General features: G+C 35.7%; 1 protein-coding gene across 1 annotated transcript in view; it reads left to right on the top strand.

Moving 5' to 3' along the window:
• Positions 1-15,177, top strand: part of LOC139114559 (band 7 protein AGAP004871-like) — a 110,302-nt gene that overhangs the window by 310 nt on the left and 94,815 nt on the right. The gene's annotated exons all lie outside the window — the stretch shown is intronic.

Raw genomic sequence — 15,177 nt, 5'->3', positions numbered from 1 at the left:
GTGACCCGAGTGCTGTGATATTACGGTTGGTCGCAAATACAGCACTTCAATTATGTGAATTGAGTTGAAGCGAGTGGCATGAATTTTAAAAAGCAACGACTTTCAAGGTTGATATATGAATATCGGTAGTAACAAAATTCATGGTTTACGCTACAAGTAATTATGTATTTATGTGAGGTAGCTACCTCCATGCTAAAACCAACTTGCCTGTATACTTTTTACCGCAAAAATAGCTGCCAAAGGAGTCAAGAGTTATGTTGTTCAGCTAGATTATTTTATAGAGATACCATCAAAATGAAATTTAACTCGACATCTAGTGATACTGCATGCTTCTAGCACTGATAACGGTCCGACACCAAACAGCAACGTACGTTACAGTAAGCAGGAGGAGGAGGCTAACAATATTTCGAAAAAAATCCAGGGTCCGCGCCTCACACCGCGGTGGATACACTCTGAACGTGCGTACGCGCAAATAAGTTGCGGGCTCCCGTACCGTACCGTATGCGCGGCTTACTCGCCATGTGAACAATACTGTCCCTACAAATTATAACTTCAAATAATAGAATCATCATGAATGAAGAAAGGAAGTAAACATTAAAAATCCGTATAATTTTGTCCGACAAAAGTTATCCGGCGCTTATACTAGCACAGCATATGGGTTATGGAGTTCATATATGCCGTAATAAATTTACGTGTTTTAATCTATAAATAGTAACTGCACAGACACATGATACCGTTATTATGCTCTTTTTATTCACGTTCTATGAAAGGTACCAACTGTATTTCAAGAGAACATGAGCATTAAATGCTTTTCAATGACTTCAATCAAAAGTACTGTCTGGCATTAGGAAATGTGTATGGTTTATCTGGGAAACACTTTTTGTCTGAGACCAAATGAAAAACGTGTGTTTCAGTAACATGCCTCTGAAAATTGGGGTAGGTGGGTCGCAGAATTTTTTTTTATTTTTCATTTGTTTTGGCTGAGACCCATCAAATACGGTAAAGTTTATAGAATTCACCCGAAGTTTTTTGAAAATGCGAAAAAATGTCTGGGGTTCAACCGTTGGCGGCTTTTCTAGGATAGGTACCTGAAACACAGTTTTTTGATTTGGCCTGAATGTACATCAATTTTTTCCATGATTTTAAAGGCATGAATTCAGGCAGAATGTTAGGGCTGATAGCATCTTCTACAAGTTGTACATGAAACATTTTCCCCCAGAAATATTACAAATAAAATAAATAACGAAAGTACAGTTCGTATGGATTTGTACAATATTGTAAATTAAAACACATTGCAGTTTTAAATCACAATATGCTGTACGTTTCAAGACACAGGGCTCCCCCTGAGTCACCAAAATGATTAGCCAACTGATTAGCCAAATCAAAAATCTTGTAGCCACTTTGAGCAACTTTTAGCCAGTTTATGATCTCAATTAAGCGTGGCAATTACAGCTTTCTCCGCATTCAGGAGTTCCTAATTTTACAAATCGAGATGTTTTGTATGATGTTCCTGATAGTTTTTACATTAAAGAAATATTTGTTCAGTTTGTATTGAATAATCTGTGTTTTATGACATTTCCAGGATAGAAATACTTTTTCATTTCAGATGGTAAACTTTTACCACCAGAAATAAAATAAGGTATCAATTGAATTCTAAAAATCTGGTAGCAAAGTGAGGTGTATATTACAACAGGTACAGAACATTTCTACGGCATTCATTTAGTGTTCACAGTATGATAGCTTGTCATAAGCTAAAAGCCTCTCATGCAGCCAATTATGCAGTCTTCCATAACCAAAATGTTTTAGCCACAAGAATAAAAAAAATGGTGCAGGAGAAAGCATTTAGTAGCACACTGGCAGTGTAGATACAATTGGCCCCGGTGTTACTTGTATGTCATAGTTGTGATCAAGCAGGCTGAATAGCATTTTGAGTATGAGTATTTTTCTTGAGACCAAAGGGTTTGGCCAAACACAACTCTTGTAAAACAAGACACAATGATATATGTTCATTTAAATTACTCACTGTTTGAGAGTATACATTGTTTTAATGATTATGATAACATTTTAACACAGATATATTTTCACTTGATATTTTGATATCATAAAGAAATGTCTGGTGATGTTTACTTCTACATCATTAAACTGGTCGAATCTGCAAAAATATTAAAATAATTCAGAATCACATAATTTCTTGTATAAGTTATAGCAGTTTGAAATAGACCGAATTAACAATTTTAATGAATTGTTGCTTTAATGTTTACATGCAAAATTGCAATTCACAAATGTGATGATTTGACAATGGATATGCTTACTGCAATTACTGTTTACAATATCCCTTTGCAATGACTCTTAATAAATTTGGTAACTTAAAACTGACAGTCAAGCTGAATGCCATTTAAATTGGAAGACACCAAAATTACCTTTTACCTATTGGACCACCCTAGGTGGCTCTTTTTAACCATAATTGTACACTTAAGGGGTCTTCATGCATGACATCACATGATGAGATGACCTAGACTTGACCTTTCAGAAAACCTCAGTTTTTCTCCTCTTCCTTTGTATTATTGCTCCGTTTGTGAAATTTCCCTTTTAAATTACGGTTTTTACTATCAAACTGAGTAGTTTCAGGCCAAATTTTGATTCTAGCAAAGTAGGTAAAACTTCTAGATAGACTGAAGGACGAAAGGACTCACGGAGGCAAAACAAAGCCTCTATGCACCGCAGACGGAACAGCAACAATGTCTGCTCCACGTACCAGGGAACTTGTAACTTTGTAGAAAGGAGAGTAAACTGTTTCAATACATTGCAACTTTGTAGGAAGGAGGGTAAACTGTTTCAACATCTTAGAACTTTTTTATTGTTAGCTGCAGTTTTTTTATTGAGGTGGCACCTGGGCAGTAAAAATTCATTAGCCACAATGTTCGCCAAACTGGAATTTTTGTAGCCATTTTCAACTTTCTTTCGCATTTGGCTAATTGGCGATCGGGTAGCGGGAGCCCTGAGACATATTGCATATGTGTATCACATACTGGTTTATTTTTATATTATTTAACAACAAGATCAACGGGTTAGCTAGTGAGGTGTTACCTTTCAAAAGCTGTACACGTTTGCTGGTCATGTCTTTCTCTATTCAAAGCAACTATTCATACTTTCCATTAAGGTAGCTTTCCACCTTTGCGACGACCTATTTTCAAACGTGAATTATGCCATCAAGATGTGTACTTTTACCCAAGTATTATATATCACCTGAAAGCTATTTCTATGAATATTTTTGTTTAATCAAGAAAATTAGTGTGCGATGATTTTTTTTGAAGATCTTAGTGAAAGTGTAAAGAACATGGAAGTCTCACGTAAAAAAGTTTAAGTCTGAGCGGAGAGGGAGAGGGGCTATTGTTTAGGTGTTAACGGGCAATTGGTCTTCAGAATACTGGCTACAAAACCGTGTCTCAGATTTTTGAAAAAGGCCTTAGTTTTTTCACATCGTTGAGTCAAAGTTTATCCACCGATTGGTCTAACAATGCCGCCTAATTAAGCAGCAATAACTCGACTTTAAAAATCTTCATAAAGAAACTGAGACACGGTTAAGGAGACAACCTACTTGACAAACGTCTGTGAAAATCTGGTGAACTTCCGTTCACAGCGTTCTCGAGTTAAACTCTTTTGAACGTGCTGCAATGTGACAAAATGCCGAACTGAGAAAAAGGCGATTTAGTAAATTGGTTCGGTTTTTCCTTTTGAATGGCAATAAACAATATACTCAACCGACAAAACACTAAAACCAGATAGTGAAATCAAAGTGTTCAACTTCAACAGTATATTCTACTCATTGAAACAGTGTCAGTGGTCGAAATGAGGCTAAAAAGGGTGAATTTTGGAGCGTTGTACTCTTTTTAGAGCGCAATCTACACAGTAGCTGATGAGTAAATAAACTTGGGGAGTGCCAGGGAAGGGATTATGCAAAATCTGTTGACTGATTAGTTGTAAGGTTTAAATAGAGTATTAACTGTTCGACCTAACGTCACCTTGTCGGAACTGCTACGGCATCTCGATGCCGTCTACACGAGCGCTTGGACTAATTACCGCCATGACAATGAACAGTGTAAGTTTATGGCAGCATTCGATTCGACCTCTGAAACGACTCACGGCTGCGGAATGAAAGCGAGCCCGATGAGTGATATAGGGAAAACAATATTGGCTGACAACAAAAATATTTGCGTTTGTATGTGGATGTACATTTGCCGTGTCTGTGATCATGGAGATAAAAAAGAACAGTTCCATGCCGTGATTCATTACGGTTAGGGTAACCGAGGATTCAGTGAGCAGCCATTTTTTAGATCTTCACGCGCCTTGAAAACCGATAAATACTAATCAAACTACGAGCATTTCTGAGACAATAGTTCGTCCTCACTCTGTACAGCATTTCTGTGGGTGAAGACCGTTTCTGGAGTCATTTATGCTAAAATGAACCAATCGCCTGTCGGCGGCATAAAAGTCAAAGAAGAGAAGTTGAGAAAACATGAACATAGAGAAAAGTTCGTCATTTCATCAAGCGCAAGTTGCGTGCAATAGACCGCTCGTCAAGCGTCATACGTCACAGATAGATCTATATTACTCTCTGCTGTCGTTCGTATCCAACATGAGTACCATCGATTCCAGGCGAATATGATATCAGACCCGTCTTCATTACATGTAAATCTCAGTATAAGGATGGTGTTTTGTACTGTATTCAAGTAGTTAGTTGACGTATGTTTTCACCTTGTCAAGGTCGGTTTCTCATTTAGTGGTAGGGTGGTTGCATTGTACAATTTTTGGGTAATAGCGCGGTCCGGAAACGAAATGGGACATGGAAAAACGGGACCGCGGGATTGAAACGACTTCGACATTATCAGTTCACTGCCATTGTGCCAAAACGTCTGCAAACCAAAGCAGTATTGTTTTGTGGCGTGTGATTTCTGCATCGCTACGTTTTTTGCCTTGGGAAAATTTGCTGTCGCTGTCCTGAAGCCCTAGCCCTGCGTACAGGTCTGTGTGTTCCCGGCGTTATACGGCCTCCACCACACCGTATAACGCCGGGAACACACAGACCTGTACGCAGGGCTACTGAAGCCCATGCAATTTGTTTCCACCTTGTATTTTCTAATCCCAAGTAGTTCCAGTGCCGCAGTTTCTGATATTTCATTTTTATTCATAAATTGTTCAACTTACTTAGTATTCTCATCGAACGGACAATGTCGGGTTTCTAGACCTTTTGGCGCAAAGTCGTTTCGGCCGCACAATTTCCGACCCCAAGACGTTTAGGCAACGCGACCAAAGACGTTTCGGCACTACCTGGTTGGGGAACTCGTGCCAAATGTTACAAATCAAAACACTGAGAAGTATAGTGTCAGCATTCACATGCTTTAAAGTTTGTGAGAACATGGTGAAAAACCGTGAGAAAGAGTTTCATATCATTTTCAATAGCAATAGCCGCCGACACTGTCAAAGTTTGAAAAGCAGCGCCTAAACGGCACTGTAAAAGTCATACTGGTCAGAACGCAAAGGTCACGCTTATGAATATGACTGGTCTGTCAGTTACTAATAAGTTTGAAGGGAAAAAAATAAATCGTAACGGGGGGGGGGGGGGGGGGGTCGAAATGTCTTGGGCAAAAGAAGCCGAAATATCGGCCAAAAGAGGCCGAATGTTGCTTGAATGTTGAAGATGTGAAGGGTGTCTGTTGCGGTATTCAAGTGTTCCCGCTGTCACTAAGGCCGCCAGTGGAACGTACCATTTATGTATACGGGACAGCCTCTTCAAAGATGTTTAACATTACGAAACTTATCAACCACTCCTGGTGCTTTTACAAAAGCACAAAAATGTCCCAGATAAAACATTTAGTGCGTGGGCCATTTGTGTAATCTGAAATTGTACCGTCAACAATGTCATAAGTCTGACCTTGTCCGATTGTGTCGATAAATTGTGATCTTTTGGGAGCGGCCACCCCTATGAGAAAAACGGTAAGACCCACCTTTCGACGCCTAATTGCCAGGTACACACTATGGTCTTGACCCACGCAGTGAACGGTAGGTGTTAATGGGATTTTCACAGCGGATGTTGTCCAAGTGCATGTGAATACCGTGACGCTGCTTGCTTAGCGTAATCCCTTGTCAATCAAGACCTTAACGGTAGTCTCAAACGCCAAAATGTACACCTGTGCCTCTCATACATTTTTATTCCAAAATTTCACCCAAAAAACAGGAACTTCACGACCAAGATATTCTACACACAAGGAAGATCAATATTATAGGAATACTTTTCAGGGATAAAAGAAAAATCGTGTTTTTGACTCAAAATACCAAAACAAAGGCGGAAAGCTACCTTAAAGGGAACAAGCACAAATATTGCTAGGAGGGGTCAGGGGAGGTAATTGGAAGAGCTGTAATGATAAATTGTTTGTCTTGGCAAAAGTTGGTGCTTAATATTTTGATTTATACAGATGTGTTTTGGGAGAGGAGAATACTATGAAAACAAAAATTTCTCCAGATTCCCTTACTGGTAATTACAATACTTCCCTAATATCTTGCAAGACACTATATATTGAATTTACCACAATCAGTGAATTATTACTTGTTAAGTTGGTACTGACAAACCTACTCCAGTCATACAACTGAACTCTCATCGCTGGGTAATTATCAAGTTTTCATGCACAGAATACAGATGCTGTCGTTTTGCAGAAAGACATACTGAGAGAGAATTGTGTTACACAAATACTGAGAGCTAATGGAGAAAGTAAACTAGGTCACATATTTATAGCAAACACATGACCACTATACATGCTTCAAGAGTAAAGTTTTGTGGGTAGAGGTTTGCACTAGATGTAAATTATCACAACCAGTCGTGTGCAGCTGATTAGATCTGCAGCTAATAAAAGTTGAAATTTCTACCAAGTCACATGGTATTTTGAAATCAAGGTCATAATTTGATAGATGCATGCAACTCATGTTGATTTCCTAAGTAAATGTATTCATTTATGCAAAGTGTGAATTAACATTATTTGAGTATTAAGTGATACTCATTCTCATTGGAGAAAATCTTTGCCCAACACCATCAATTTGAATATATGAAAGTCCTACAGAATGCAGAATCAAGAGCAAAGTTTTAATTAGGTTATGTGCTCAAGTTTATGTCAAAATGAAAATGTTTAAAAGTGTAAATTTACAATTATCATGTTCGGAAGTAATTAGCAACACTTCGGAAAGTGGAATATTTTAGGTCATAATGCAATTCACAATCATCTTAGGGGATATGCTGCTAGTTATTTACAACAGAGGGCACCCTAAGACAGGAAGATTATGCTATAGCAGGGATTAGACCTTTCATTCTTCCCATTTGCAAAACAATTTAAGATGCCATCACTTTAAAGTAGGCAATAAAACTTGAAATTTTTAAAATTGATCACTTTAAACATAAAAATGTAGCACTATACAGTCTCATTTTATTTTTTATTTGCAAGGAGACGTTTCTGTCATGAGGAAGTACCCCACAGGTTATCATCCAATTGGACAGTTTTAGTACCGCAGTGTAGTACACACAGCAGATGTATGAATATTGTATGGTTTTAATTTCACTTCCATATGAGGTCCCACTCTGGACATTAACGTTATTAAAGTCATTAAAACAGGCAGACAAACACATAAAAACTGATCACATTGAATCATCAGCAATTTTATGAGAGTCATTTCCCATCGGAATTACTTCACTGATAATTTGTTTTTACAAAATAACGGCTCATGTGAACATAGTCACCATGTTAATGTTAATAAAGATATAAGGTGTTCGGCATTCAAAATGTCTCATATAAGGCGTTTTAAAGGTAAATTCCTGACTACTTTACATTTATTAGTCAGCTGATAAATGCAGCTCTACAAGAGGGTTCTAGAGTATCATCAGAGACAAAAGTCTCCGTTTGCGTGTCTTTTCACATTATTTTCATGATTTTTAGACACTAAAGCGATATGTCATGGTATTGTACTGTTGGAGATGTGTTTGTCTAATGCTGTACTTTTACAAGAAATGCTCCCAAAAAAATTGGCTGCCAATACAAAGCTTTGTATAAAATCATTATTATACACCTACTGCCGTAACGTATGGGAGTTTGACCGTCCAATAACTTTCCGTATTTTGTATAGTACGCGGAGTCCCGAATACGGGAGACACGCGACGCGCCTGTTTGATGTTTGACCTAGCGATTATCGGATATAAACAAACTATTTTATGGTGAGTTATAAACATAATAACAACGTCAACCAACGTATAGTTCTGTATCACCTGTATATTTAGTATATTTAGTATATTATTATAACATCATGATAATTGTTTACAATTTGTCAATGCCCTGTATTCACATACCTTGTGAAGTATGAATAAGAAACAAAACGTCAGTTTTGTTGGATAAAAAGGAGATTTGTATAAACCTTATAATACCTTACAATGCTTATTTTGTGAAAATTTCCCTTGAAAGTGTGTTGATGAAAAGCTGATGAAAAATTAATAATTAATGACTTGATAATACTGGGAAAAGTAAACATTCAACTCAATGTCATTCAAAGAACTCTCTGAATAGAGTTAGGGTTATTTGAAGGATACTTTGCAAAATTAGATATTTTTGCATTGTATTGTGGTTGTATATAGACTTGTGTAAATGCACACAAAAGGATAGGTCATGAACTCATAGATGTTGAGGTACCCTAAGTTCATAGAACATTTCTTTTGCATGCATTTAAAACCAACTGACAAAGTTGAACCATAACTGCAAATGTGTTTTCTTTATTTCGTTCAAATTTAGTGCTTATATAAAATTATTTCATTTGAAATTTAGCATTTACATTATTCACACAATAAGAGGTGGTAATGTGTTACCAGTACTATTTTTAAGGATGAGTCAATTTTACCCGAAGGTTCTTGATGTTAAAGTAGTGATTAACTGTGACGAATCCTCAAAATTGCAGATACTGATATGATGTGATGTGAGTGGAAGAATACTGCAATTGGAATGTTTCTGTGTACATTTGATGTCCAAATCATGATTCATTACAGGGTACATATATTATGTTGCTTTTGTTTCCATCATTAAATGTTCAATGTTGTGTGCTCATGCATACCATTTTGATACTTTTATAAATTTTAGTATATTTAGCAAGGTCAGTACATCGTAAAATTTTCATTTATGTTGCTACAATTTGTATTTGTGAAGAAAATAATCAGGTCTGTTCAATTTGCATAAATTGAATAAGATTTGCATAATCAATATATTTTGCATATATTTGCATAATTACAATTCCCATTGTCCTGATTTATGACAGAGTTTGCATACAAGTATTCGAATAACAAGTTTGTGATATTTGAATGACAGAAATAACTGATAGAGAACCCAATATAATTGCAGAGTTCAAAGAATCAATTGAGTGTACGTGATTTGGATGTCAAAATACAGTGTGTGGTGTGTAAATAATATCAGCATAAATTTGTGCTTTCGGCAGTCATTATCCAGTTTGTGAAATATTCCAGTCACCATTGCACCTAGAAGAAGTGGTGTTTGAAAACTGTCATGTGGTATTGATTTTTATCACAACTGAATGTAGCATATATATGTCATGATTTGTTGGATTGTGGAATTCATGCTTCAGTATGATTTCATTTAAATATAGGATAATAATTTATATTTTTCATAGCATATAATTCCCTATTATAATAAATGCAATGTTCTGTAAAGTATTGAGTGTTGTAGCCCTGTGAACATCTTTCTTTTCCTGTCCATGGTAAACCACGATATAACACTAGACTGAAGTCATATATCATGTAAGATAAGATATATGGAGATGTCCCTTGACAATCTTTAAATCCGTGAATAGGATTTCCTTGAGCCTAGGATATTGTATATCTTTTGAGAGAGTCAGTTTCATTTGACAAATTAAACCATTAACATCTTTCAGCAATCCATTTTGTCTTCGGTATTTAATGTTCTGTGCCATTTATCAGAATTTTTCTCCTTTGTAAAAGATTTCATTGATCTCCAGGCATTGTGCAAACCCAATAATTCTTGAGATTTGCTATTCTCTCATTGGCTTTGAAAAGCAGCTGTTGTAGCCTGGGGTCGTACACATGGCAACAGGGCTGAGAGCTCACTTACATCTGAACCTAGTCGATGTGTTTGGTAGTACATTTGTACAAATAAAATTCTGGAAAGATCATATTCTTATAACTGCACAGTGGGAGGGACGGTAAGCTGTAGAAAAACTGTAGCTGCAGGGCCATAAGTTATTATCATACCTGTAAACATATCACACATGCTCAGGTACCCTGGAGAAAATATTGCATGGAAAATTCATAAGTTCTGTTCCATTTAAAAATACAAAACAGCCAAACACGAAGTTACATGTCACGGTGTACATTGACAACAAATTTCATAAGTTTTGTGCACTGATTTAGTTACTCTGCCAAAAGGCAATACTGTATAAGATGCATGTAAGGGTATCAACCAATGATAAATAAGTCTCTTTTATTATGTGTGTGTAACCATGGCAAATAGCACAGGGGCGTAATATGGCTAATTATTGCATGACTATGCTTCACTAAGCATGGCTTAGCATGTGCACAGGGCTAATACCAGGGGCTGCTAAGAGACTGTTATGATGGTATATGAACACAAAACCTTCATTCTCTTCATGTGATCATGCACACATGTGTCATACTTACATATACTATCTCTACAGGATCTCACATCTATTTCAAAGGAAAATTAAAGCAACATATCTCGTCACTGATTTTGCTGTGTCAGATGTTTTAAAAACATGGTTGTAATAATTCATCTCAACTAAGATATTTATAGGGCAGCAATTATATATCTCATTGAATATCGAATATATATAAGGAAAACAGAAATAATTCTGCCAGTTCTCATATTTAGTCAATGCTTATCAAGACAGAATCACTTGGAATGATTCAGGCGCTATATGCACTTGGAATGGAGTTCACTTCTAATAATACATGAAATAATGACAGTAGGTATGTGTTGACACACTATGGTGCTTGAAATAATAAAACACTACAGGGAGTACGTGTTCTGTGCCTCCAGCCATAACTTGGGCAAAATTTTCATTCCAGATCATGAGAATTTCATCTCAGCTTTCTCACGAATTGATGTAACTGTAGATTACATGTGAGGCACCACTCTATAGCTGGAATTTCAGTCACCTGAAAATGATGATGTTTGTAAATGGCGAAAGCTGAGGCTTCGATCTCTGTTTCAAGTAAAAATACTTTGTGTTGTATTTGTTTTAGTTTTCCCAATATAAAGCCAACCCTGAAATTTTATTTTGTAAAATAGGTATTGTTTTGTACAATCATTTGCTTTATAAATGCAGTTATGTACTGAATGTACATATATATAAACCAGAAGTTAAGGTTGGATCATTAGCGTTTTTGAGGAGGATGGTCAGGATTTTGACACAATTACAATTTAACAAATTGTTCAATATGAATTTTGCAAGGCTTGCCTACTTTTCTCCCAAAATTTCCATAACTTTTTTCAACCTTTTATCTTTGTATATTTATTTAAGAGCAGCTTGGCTAAAAAACCCCAAAAAATTCAGTAATTTTTGCTCTGCAGATTTTTCGTCTCCCCCCCCCCCCAGTGTAATGGTTCATCCCTTCCAGAAATTTGTGAAAAACTTGTCTGTTGGAGGATTTAGATGATAACGAAACTAGAATGATTGAATTACAGATGTGACTGTTTCAAATCAGATGTTTTATTTGACTGCAAAATGCAAGTCAAATATAAACCTATAAATGTACTTCTCTATGATGCTGGAAATATTTTAGTTTACATTAGTAGCTTAAGAAATTCTTCAATTGGTTCCAAGTACCCCCACAATAAAACAAAAATAAAAACAAACAAAATACAACAAACCCCCTTCTCCCCCCTAAAAACCAAAAAAGTACACAAACACACACACTCAAAACACATAAACATATACACAAATTAGTTAGCTTAGTTGATGCTTTTGTTTTCCTTTGCAATATACTTTGCATTATGGGTATTTTTTGCAGATATAAGGTAATAAAAATGCTGGTCAGAACGTGGTAAAATCTTGTTAATGTTAGACTATCAAGAAACAAACTTTGGCAACTGGACTCTTTCAGATGTCTGCTTTGGTACTTAAAAATTTCTTTGTAGATTTATACAGCTGTTGAAATACAAGCAGGGACTTTTTCTAGTTTCCCGGGTAACTGAAAAGGAAATATATTGAAATGAATGCATTGAAGTGGTCATGAAAATTTCCACATCAAGGAAGTGCCGTGTATTTGCAGTGTATTTGATGGCAGTTCAGTCAATAGACACATTACTTTGGTGCATTTGTTCATCTCATGTAACTATAGATGGCAGGTTTTACTTTCAAACTTTTAGAGTGCTAATAGCTGATGATGCATGCTTTGACTGTAAAGATTGCACAGTCTAGCTCTTCTGTAGTTTACAGTTCATGCTTTTTACAAAATGAAAATTTTGCATTTAAAATACGACGCATATTGTATGTGTTTATAGTCATCCAAATGTGGTGATATGAGAGAGAGAGAGAGAGAGAGAGAGAGAGAGAGAGAGAGAGAGAGAATCCTGATACCTGTACTACTAAATAAGAAGAAATATATTTGAACAATTAATAATTTTCTGTGAAGTTTAGAGACTGTGATATCTGGAAAGAAATGAAAACTTTTCTCTTAGTTCATGATGGTTTGTATTGACTATGGATTTGCCAAAACATTCTTAGAAGCTTAGTAGTGAGCAGTTTCTAGTATAAAGTAATCATAACAGCCACCCTTATCATGCTGGTAGGTATAGGTATCATAGTCATAAACATAATCATAGTGGTCATAAAAAAACATTAGCAGTAAGATGATTTGTAATTTGTTTGAACTTTTATTGCTTTCTTGGCTCCAACCCTGATACTGAAAGATTCCATTCGCTGAGCAACGGTTACTGGGGTAATTTGTGATACCCATGAAAATGAGAAATTTCTCAAAAACACATGCATACAGCCGGGGATGTCTATAGATTTATGAAAATTCAGGTGTATATGTACAGAATCAAAATTTACAGATTTTAACTCAAGGCATATGTGAGTCTGTGAATGGAATGTTGCCAGCTCTAGCCAGAGTGGGCTCATTGAATTCTGCAGCCTGTATAATTATTCATAAGACACTAACCGTTGGAAAATCTGTAAAACCTTGTTTTGTCTGTTTCTGCATAGTGTTATAAGATGATGTTGAAATCATTGTGTGGTTTCAATAAATATCTAGAATTTCTTTATTAATTTTTAACCCTTTTCATATCTGACATTCTAATGTAATTACACAATTGCATAGAGGACAAATATATCAAAGCTAACATAAGCTCAATTGATTGCTTGTAAACAGACTCACAGCAAATTGCATAAAAATCAAGCAGCAAACTAGATACATCCAGAAATTCACAAACGTCTGTATATTACTTTTGGGCAAAATTTATTGCCGTATGGGAAAAAATATGCAAGTTGTACTGTAGTAGGTGTAAAATGGACATAATTTTCAACAAAAAAGTGACAGTACATGAATAAAAGTAAAAGACTTTAAATACTAGGATTGTTTGCAAATCATGTTGTTGAGTCGCATTAATCTGCAAAAATAAAATATTTGTCTGCAAATTTAGAATACATATTTTGAAATTACATGTTCAAGAACAACAAAAAATACAACTACATTTAAATAGGTTACTACCGATCTTACAATAAACACTAGAAAAGATAACATATGTACACACACACACACACACACACACACACACACATATATATATATATATATATATATATATATATATATATATATATATATATATATATATATAATATATGTGTGTGTGTGTGTGTGTGTGTGTGTGTGTGTTTGTTAGTGTATCTATGCATATCAGACTACAAGCTGCCTCAACAGCATGCATGCATGCATGCATGCACATTGTAACACTGAATTTCAAGCAGCATGAATGGCCAATGTTACACTTGTGTATATATTTATTAACTTGAAACCTGTAACCCCACAAATAGCACTATTGAAAGATCATAAAACTCAATTATTCTTTGCTGGATTTTAGTGAAGCAGGTTTAGGAATACAGAATGTGTCATCCACTGATAGTGTGACCTAGTACACTGTGAAAAGTGTAACTCAATTAATTGAGAGATCTTCATTGAGATATTTCATAACAAATGTGTTGGAGGCTTCAGTAATTATACCTGTCAGAACCTGTATGTCTTAAACTCCATCAAAACCAAACCAAATCAAGTCGAGGGCAAATTATTAAAGAGCCAATTTTTCAACTCACCTGGTAATTGTAACCGGCAAATTTTTCAATTAATGTTTATTATTATGTGGGAACAAAAATAAACTATGACTGAAGTGAATCATACAAGAACAAAATATAATGCCAAAAAAAGCGATAAATATTGGAATTACTATGAGTTTTGCTAGCAAAAGAGACAATCATTTCTGTTAGAACTGGTCATATAGTTACATTTCTAGTTCATCTGTGCATGCATCGATACATCCGACAGTGGTTATTTTTAGCCAAATGACTGTTAGTGAGTCTACAAGTGCAAAACTTGATGAGTTTCCTGAGAGACATCACTTTAATCATCCATGAACACGGTTCAAGAAGTCATTACAAGGAATATCTAGACTGCAAGTAATTCTGAATTCTGTACTTGTGATTGGAATGTCTCCGAATTCAATCGAAGAGTAGACATTGAAACGGATGACAACCATTGTTAGCTGTCGACCAGATCAAGAAATCATGCTTGTGACCATAAATTGAAAAACTCTTGCTGTGTTTCATTTGACACTTGTAATTTGTACAATCACAATATAGCGATGGCATTTAACCCTTTCAGGCCTAGAATAGGCCCTTAGTGTTTCTGGCAAGTTACCGGAGAGTGAGGCCTGAAAGAGTTAATGTTATCTCTGTCACTTGGATCGCGTTCAACAAGTTTTGAATATCGATCTAAAACAAATAAAATTGTTTTCAGAGCAAATCAACTATTGTTACAGAAGAAACTCTGTATTATTTTAGCTTAACCCTGTGAGCACTATAATTTTTGCCCTAAAAATATCAGGA

Source organism: Ptychodera flava, chromosome 16 (assembly GCF_041260155.1).
Source record: "Ptychodera flava strain L36383 chromosome 16, AS_Pfla_20210202, whole genome shotgun sequence".
Taxonomy (NCBI): Eukaryota; Metazoa; Hemichordata; class Enteropneusta; family Ptychoderidae; genus Ptychodera; species Ptychodera flava.
Note: the sequence above shows the minus strand (reverse complement) of the source record. Positions and strands in the feature narration are given on the sequence as shown.